The sequence below is a fragment of the Taudactylus pleione genome, unplaced genomic scaffold (genome assembly GCF_031769625.1).
Source record: "Taudactylus pleione unplaced genomic scaffold, aTauple2 ptg000917l, whole genome shotgun sequence".
Taxonomy (NCBI): domain Eukaryota; kingdom Metazoa; phylum Chordata; class Amphibia; order Anura; family Myobatrachidae; genus Taudactylus; species Taudactylus pleione.
The window spans coordinates 1,765,186-1,774,611 of NW_028285318.1; positions in this window are offsets into that span (position 1 = coordinate 1,765,186).

A 9,426-nucleotide genomic window follows, 5' to 3' on the forward strand; every position below is an offset into this window, starting at 1 on the left:
TATTATTTTGTACTGTAAATGTAATTAACAGTGATACTATTCGAGTGAATACAAACAGTTAATATAGTATCAGCTGTGCTATTGGCAACAAGTTATGCAAAATGAAAGTAACAAAACCTGTGCAGGTGCAAAGAAGGGTTTTTCTTGTTTTAAAACACCTGGTGCTGTTTACATAGTGAAATTCTGCAGGTGGTGACATATTATAATCATTGTCTGTGAAAGATAGTAAATGATGTGTCTCAAGAGAGGATAGACAGCATAGAGCAATACATATGAACAGTCATGCTTCACTGCAGGTGTTTATGAAGAACTAGACCTATCTAAAGAAAGATAGACTGCTGGTTACACATGTGACACCGGTACACATTAACAATGAAAATGTAAAGCTGTCACATAAAGACAGAGTAAAGTTTGCATGCACTAATTTAAATATTTGCTAAATATATAACATCTGTATCTTTTGTGTGATAATAAAAGTGTTTTTGTTATTTGCTAATTATACGGTCACTGCCTAATATGGAGTATCCGGTAAGCTAGTCGACATTCATCAGGTCAACATTCAGAATGTCAATACCAGAATCTTGAGAGGTTCTGAATGTCAACAGTCAGGATGTCGACATGGAAACAATATGTCGACATCCAATTAGGTTGACATGGTTAAAATATCGACATGTTTAGAATGTAGACATTTAACAATTTTACACCTGGAGGTATATTTACTAAAGAGTGGGTTTTTAGAAGTGGAGATGTTGCCCATAGCAACCAGTCAGATTCTACTTAATAATTATCTAGCACCTTCTAGAAGATAGAGGAAAAGAGAAAAGAAGGCTCTCTTTGTGGGGCACTCTTTATGTGTTATTGATAAAAATTTAAATTTAGCTTTTAATATGATCCATTAAAATTGAACCTCAAGGTATACAAAAAAAACAATACAAGACAATACCATACAAAAAAATCTTATTCTATGTTGCAATATATTAATGTTGTGTCCTAAAATATAGGTTCAGATTTTTAACTAAATATATGGAGGTATAATGTCTATTACCCAATAGAAAGTGTCAAAATCGACAGGATATCCTTCTATTGGTTTGGTTATTGACCACCAGGACATATATGCAACATCATATATAAGAAAGCGAGGAGCGAAAATATTGAATAATATAATAGAACAAATTGTTCTCAGTATTCATAGACCTCCAATATGAATCTTTGTTGTATACAAGGGGTACATAAATGCTCACCAACAGTAAGTACCATAAAATTCTTGTTCATATATTACGTGTACATAAATATCTCTTTCAAAGCCACAGCGTTCCTGTTAGTCATGCAATACAGGGACACACAAACATATAATGATGCGATATATCGAGTTTAGAGATATTTTCTCATGTAGAACCAGTTTAATGGTATAATGTTTTTTAGATATAAATGTATGGATAGACAAGCATATAGTGGTAGAGTTAATATTATGCTATAATTTCTCTTTTCTTGGAGAATAATTATTATCCAACCAAATAGATGATAATTATGCACATATTTCCTGCATATATGAAAAGTCCATCAATAGTACAAACTTATGTCACAAATTAATTGGTTGAGCTTATGCATCACTTCTAACACAGTTTATCCTCGTGTTTATTACCTTCATCTGTATGGGTCAGTGTGCCCCTACATATATCACCCATAAGGTAGCCAAACAAAATTAATGCCAAGTCTGTATATATGCACACAGTATTTATGGAAATTGAGTGCTATGTCTGGGCTATCTCTCAATAGAGTAGCTTCTGATTTCTGTTAGTCTCTTTATATGTGCATTAATCTGTAAGTGCATACATTCAGAACACAACTACTGTATGAGTGTGTATAAATAAGGGTATGCCCTTGCCATCATCAGCCATCCATAGAGTGCGTAGATTAAGCAATTATCCAGATACTGAGGCAAGGCAGAAAAAACCTTGCCCCATCATCTGGATAATTGCTTAGATAGCCCAGGAGGCAACCACACAAATCGCAGTAGCGCTAATGAGTGTCTCCAGCAGGCTACTCATTTAAAGATTATAGTATTTGTGAACTGCAGTTCCCACTGGAGTATTCCATACAGTTAGCAGGACAATAAAAATAAACAAAGGGCAATTCCTTTTAATGTGCACCATCTCTACAGACAGTGCTAGACTTTACTATTGGTACAACGTTACATGTATACATTAGGATTAGGTAGATAGTTACAGAAAGGGAGTTTGAGGTTATGTACTGCAGATCCAGGAATATTTTGTGAAGTTCATTTATACAATATTTTTGTAATATCCTTGTGGTTTTTACATTGTTGCACTAATCCATTAAAATCCCACAGTTTCTCCAGTTTCCTGTGATTTCTGAGGAAAAGGGTATCCAACCCTTCCAGAGTTTCCGTTTAATAAAACCTTCATTGTATTTTAAGTGTGGTTTTCTAGTCGATGTGAAGGAAGAATATTGTAACTTGTGATTTGCTGATTGTGACCCATTGTGAAATGTTATCCGTTTAATAAATTGTAACCCTTAATTGAGACCACACTACTGTCAATCTGTGCCTGTAGTCCCTCCTTACCTCTCTGTCAACAGAAAATGAACTAAAGCACTCACTCAAAACTGGTAGGATTAAGTGACACCACACTGCACCAATACCATATACCCGTCCTGTTATCACACATACATATATATATAATTAATTCCTATCTCTACACCCTAAATGTCGCTATTTAGCGTTATAAATCGCACAAGAAATAATTGCTTTCCAGACTTTGATTGTGGTTCCAAAGCACAAAAAGATATTATTCACAAAAAAGCAGATAGTTACATGCTGTGATCTAAATACAATTAGCGCAAACAGATTATACAATCACTAGGTACAGTAGAATACATACGCATGCGCTCTGAATCCAGATTCCCGGCATCAACTATGAAACCTCCGTCAACAGCAAAGAAAAGATGACTGACTAGCAGATTCAGGGAGCTTGCTTATAAACCCTTGCAGAGATAGGCAATGCAATAGAACAAGTTGGCATAATCCCATTGGTTCTTCTTCCTGGTTCTCCTGTTATGATGCATTTCATAGGTCAGTTTGTATTGTAATAGTTCAGCCTCCAACAGCTTCTTTGTGTCCGTTTTCCTGCCAAAGAACAAGTCTAAACTGGCTAATTACATTACATGAACAGAGTACATTTCAATGCCTATCTCTCTATGATTCATAATTCCCAGACGCATGTTGCGATTTCCTTGCCGATGGAACCAGAAATCTGCAAATAAACAGTGGTTCAGAATGGCACCAAACACGATCTGTTTCTCATGTACTAAACCTGAGATCAAATACAGTCGCTTTATTACATAATTAATAATGAATATAACCTTGGATATTAACCTTAATGCTGGGGAACCTTTCTATGTAAGTGTGCAATGTGTAAGTATAAGGATATTAAGAAAAGACGCTAGTTAGCGTTGTGCGACTACGTATTTGTGGAGTACACCGTGGTACATGTTTTGCAGGGTTGTTCATATTATATGTTTTAGTAAACGTATGTATTTATATAATGAGGACTTTTAACATTGTTAGATTGCGTGTGAATCACACGACGCTAAATAATAGCATCGCCTTATTTACTGATATTGTGGGATTCGCTAAAATGGCATTTTGCGGCCATTTGCAAAATGGCGTCTTGTTGCCATTCGCAAAATAGCGTTGTGTAGATTTTAATTTTAACAGATTCTGTCTCAGCCAATTATCCGGCTTCAACAATATATGCAGTATATATATACTGTGTATATATATATATATATATATATATATAAATATATATATACATACATACACAATTTTAAGGTGCGGCACTCATCCCAAAGAACCAACTCCACTCATAGTTTAAACGAACATCGTTTCAGTGCTTTTAATACACTATCTTCCATTAGTTCTTAATGGAACTAACAATTGCCAGTCAATATCAATGCAGTAATTGCATTGCTTTAGTGTTAGATGTGCTAGGCCAAGCCCTATTACACATATTATGCCCCTGTTCTTGTCATGCTGGGAGCTTGCCCAGCACTCCGGGAACTGCTGGCCAGCCACCAGTATCTCCCGACACAATGCTATGCAGAGCAGCAGTGATAGAATGACCCCTCCCCCTCTCACGGGATATTGCCGCCACAAGTGAGACAGTGCCTGAAAAGCAGGACAGTCCTGCTGAAATTGGAACAGTTAGGAGATATGCCTGCTTGGCTCGCAGCCTCCATGAGGTCTATACACTAGTAAGGGGACCCAAATTTATCAAGCTTGGAAAACTGAACATTGGTGTTAGTTCCCTATTGGAAGGAGGTCTGGGTTGCAAAGAGCTATCCATTCGCATTCCTCTACCTGTTCTGGTCCTCTCCGTGTGCATACATGAAGTCGCTTCACTGATGTGCAGTAACACTGGCATGTAAAACTCGGCCGGATAAATTTCTGCAGCTACAGTACCAATTAGCTGCAGAATCAGCAGTGTTAGGTCTCATACGGAGAGATACTTTTTAGAGCAGATATCCCTGTGACGGAGTAAAATTTTATTGGTTTGATAGTTTGGGATTCTTAAATTACACAGCGCAATCACATTAATTAATAAATAGACCCCATATCACATAGTCATAGTAGTTTGTATTTATGATATGTTCAATATTTATAATGAAAAGATCTATTTGATAGTTTCTATGTTTACTGAAATTAAATATCAGAGTCCAATACTTTAATTTTTCAATGATAATGTAAAAATGGGAAAATACGTAGTTTTATCAAACAGTGAAATAAGAGGTTACAAATATTGTAGCATTTGTTCAAACACAATGATAAGATCTTTCTTCCTAAGCAGTAGTCATTATTTCATGACATAGAGGAAACATGATTTCCTTCCTCAAGATCCACCAGCATTTAAAAAGCAGTCTTAATAGACTAAGGTTTTTAAATAGTTTGATTGTAGTTTCCTGTAGTTGTTGCTTACACATACTGGGAGTTATTTTTCAACAGCACACATTACCCTCTCTAAACGTAGCCTATGTGCAAACATCCTATTAACACCCAGTAATGCCTCTTCAGCCACAAATGGACATGCGAGTGAGTTGCGAATGATACTGGTTTAACCATTCAAGCATGTGCTTAGCTCCTGAGCGTGTGCAGTGCGAAAACACCCAATATTGGCCCGCAAATCTGACATGTAGTCAACTCTGCATAAGCCCCTTTAATTCAACAGGTTAGCTAAAACAGTTATATCTCCTGGCCATAATCTTTGTATATAGGCAAAATGATTAACTGTTCAGAGATTCGGCACATGTAACAGTAAATTAAAAGTGAAGTAACACCTAAAATTGGTTAAAGGTGCAACAAAGACCATCAAACTCTACAGTAAACAGCAATCTGCATGCTGATTTGTCAATGTCCAAAGCCATTTGTGGCAAAGTAGATTTGAAGTTTGTGTCAGATTTTTGCGGAAATTGAATCTTGTGGTGTTTTACAAAGGTGTTGTAACTTCAAGATCTGCTTTCACATCACCATTCTGTGAAATGTCTGTGGTACCCTGGGAGATGGCAGCTTCTTCTCTGGCAATGATTCCACAAGCGAATCCACCTCATGATGTAGCAGAGAGGCTAGCCCCATACACACAGTAAAATGAGTTAACATGACAGCCTTGAGATATAGAATAATATAATAGTTATTTAAGTAGAAGTAAGAGGATGTGGGTCAAGGGAGGTCAAAATAATTATCACCATACAAATGACAGTCAGTGCAACACAAATGAAATGTGACAGAGACGAGACAATAGTAGTAAATAGGCAATAATTATATTTAATAGTTAAATAGGCATCAGTCAATTACTTTAAAGTAAACACAAAGGCCCTCATTCAGAGCCGTACGCTCTGAGCAGAGCGCACGCTCTGAATGAGGGCCGGCCTCCATGAAAATGGAGCGTCCTTCTGGACGCTCGTATAGCTGTGGGTCACCACCCACAGGCTATACGAGCGTGCATTTTGATGGCCGCGATGGTCGAGACCATCGCGACCATCGAAATTGCGAGCCGGAGCCTGCGGTTGAGGTTTTCAACCGCAAGCTCCGGAGTGATTTTGGCTCTATCAGAGCCAAAATCACTCCCACTGACATCACTAGTGATGTCAGTGGGCCGGCTTTTGACAGGAGGCGTTCCCGTGGGAACGCCCCCGTCAGGGAGGCATGCCCCCGGCACGCCTACCAAAGGGGGCGTGCTGCCAATCAACATTGACAGCACGCCCCCTTTGATCGGACACAACGAGCGAAGGACTTTCCTTCGCTCGTCGCGTCTGGCGCATGCGCACGACGGAGCTCCCTCCGTCGTGCGCATGCTCAGTCCAGAACATCGACCCACTTGCGAGCGGACAGCCGCTCGTGAGTGGGTCTGAATCAGGCCCAAAGTTTTTTTGTTGGAGGACTCTCTTTCTAGGTGGTCCTGTAACATGCATGTACTTGTAATCCACCAGAGGCATAGGTAACAGAAATAGCATCTTTCTTGATTCCATAGAACAATAGCTTCCACTTTCCAAAGCACAAGGATTACACTTCCACTTTAGTAGTACAGCTGTCTTCAGCACTCAATAGTATCAGTAGCTCAGTCCCAAATGCACTCTTTGGGGCAGATTCAATTTTCCACTGTGTTTACTGCACGGATAAAGCTATGGGTTTAATGGCTAAAGCTATTCAATTATTAGGCAATTTCCCTGTTTGGTAAACCATTGGCTAACAAGTGTTAACGCAGATTGCAGGTTAAGTGTTATTGAAGTCTATGGGTTACCACACATGGTAAGACCCAGAGGGTGCCTTTAACCTGGATTTTTGCTTGCAGCTCCTGAGTGTCACGAAACTAGGAAATTGTGATTGTGTACCTGAACTGGGTTGAGTGACAGAGACACCTGAACCAATGGATGGTTGAAAACTGGATGGTTTAATGTAGTTTCTACTTATACAGAAATAGAGGTAACTGTAATATATGAAGTTATAATATAGTCCACAGTGCAGAGATAATGCAACTAGTAGATACTGAATAAAGTTGTAGAACAAAAGTCTCTGAATAGTCTCTTGACTTGGAAAATGATCTGTAGGAAGAACTGTAGACTTGGAACTGAATGAACTCGAAGGATTGGAGTTAGACTTCAGACTGGAGCGATGAGGATGAGCTTGAAGAATTAAAATTAGATTCCGGACTAGAGTAATGAAGAATGAACTTGAGTATTCGAGTTGACTCCGGACTGGAGTAATATGGAATGAACTTGAATGTTGGAGTTGACTCCGGACTGGAGTAATGTGGAATGAACTTGAATATTGGAGTTGACTCCGGACTGGAGTAATGTGGAATGAACCCGAATATTGAAGTTGACTCTGGACTGGAGTAATATGGAAAGAACTTGAAACTTGGAGTTGGCTCCGGACTGGAGCAATATGGAATGAACTTGAAACTTGGAGTTGGCTCCGGACTGGAGCAATATGGAATGAACTTGAAACTTGGAGTTGGCTCCGGACTAGAGAAATATGGAATGAACTTGGAACTTGGAGTTGGCTCTGAGCTGGAGCAATATGGAATGAACTTGAAACTTGGATCTGACTCCGGACTGGAGTAAAGTGGAATGGGTAACTTGGAACTTGGATCTGACTCCGGACTAGAGTAGAGTGGAATGGGTAACTTGGAACTTGGATCTGACTCAGGACTAGAGTAGAGTGGAATGGGTAACTTGGAACTTGGATCTGGCTCCGGACTGGAGTAGAGTGGAACTTGGAACTTGGATCTGACTCTGGACTGGAGTAGAGTGGAACTTGGAAGCAGAAGTATCACACTGGGAGCTCAGGAACATACTGTAGGTCATGCAGGAGCAATGGACATTGTTGCACTGGCAACTAGCATGGGTCACAGGACAGTCTTTTATACCAGCAGCTGGATGCGGATGGGCTGAGGCAAGCTGAGCCCGCTGGTGACTCTATACATGGGCACCACCTGACCCGGACTAGGATGGCCGCGCCGATGGTCCGGAAGACCTGTGTACTAGCGTGCCATGCGGACATGGATCAGCGGCAGAGGAACTCAGACAACTCAGACAACAGCAGGGATGTTGCAGATGATTTCCTAGAGAAGGCCCAGAGTTGGGAATCATGTGGCCAGCAGACCGGTGGCTCCTCAGACCACGATGGCACAGGTGCACAGGGAGATGCAGGGGTCTCAGGCAGAGGTCACTTACACGGTTTGTGACACTGAGGCTGCGAGGAAAATAATATGTGCTTAGTCTCTTGCAAGTATTAGAATTACTCAATATTGCAAAACTCTTTCAGTAGGGACGTTTCCCTTTATCAGTTGATGGTGCTTCTGCTGTGGTCCCCAGCACTCTATCAGCAGATATTCAGTGACTCTGGCACTTGACACTACCTCAGTGTTGTTGAATGCTCAGTTTTAATTAACAGACCTGTGGCACCTCACCCCGTTCTCCAGTTCCGCTCCTCTGCATCTCCCTCACTTCACTGCACATATGTAAACCACAAATCTTTTTCTTTTGCCACTCTGTGGCTGCTCTGCAGCTCCACCTAGTGGCGGCCTCCACCATTACATTGTCCATTGCCTCTTATTAGAGCCAGAGGTATCACATCATTCTGTTTTATTGTATTATATCTCGACTGCAGACAGCTGCAATGATGATCTCCAAATTCATTCTGCTATATAGTGAGATTGGGTTAGTATTGGAAAGACTTCAATGTTTTGCAGGCAAATATCAATCACAATAAATATTATTGAATTGTTTTGAAGACTTTGCTCATCTACAGGTCTGGGCTATTTTGTGTCCTGTGCTGGCCACGCTCCCCCAGAGCATGATGTAATGCAAACGGGGCAGGGCCAGAAGCCCATGGGGTCTATTTATTAAGCCTTGGATGGAGATAAAGTGAACGGAGAAAAAGTCTAAACCAATCAGCTCCTAAATGTCATTTTTCAGACACACAGCCTGTGACATGGCAGTTAGGAGTTGATTGGTTGGGACTTTATCTCCATTCACTTTATCTCCATCTAAGGCTTAGTAAATAGTCTTCTAAAGCTCTCATCGTGGGGAGTGTGGGGGTATGTGTGTGTTAGAGGTCGCTGTGGCTGCACTGAAGCAGTAACTCTGGCTGCAGGGTTCCAGGCACCCTGCTAGCCAGATGCAGGGGCTGTGGGTGAGCAGTGGTACAACCCACAGGGCACTGTGCTCTGTGTGGTGGCACTGCTCGCACACCCCTAGTTTTGGTATGAATATGATTATGGTGAGCAAGTGTTCTGGCTCTGTTTTTACATCATTGAGCCTGATGGTAAAGAAAAATATCATGCTACACAGTGGTGTCACTATGGGAGTGCAGGCCCCACTGGTTGTCACCCTCGGAGGGGGAGACAC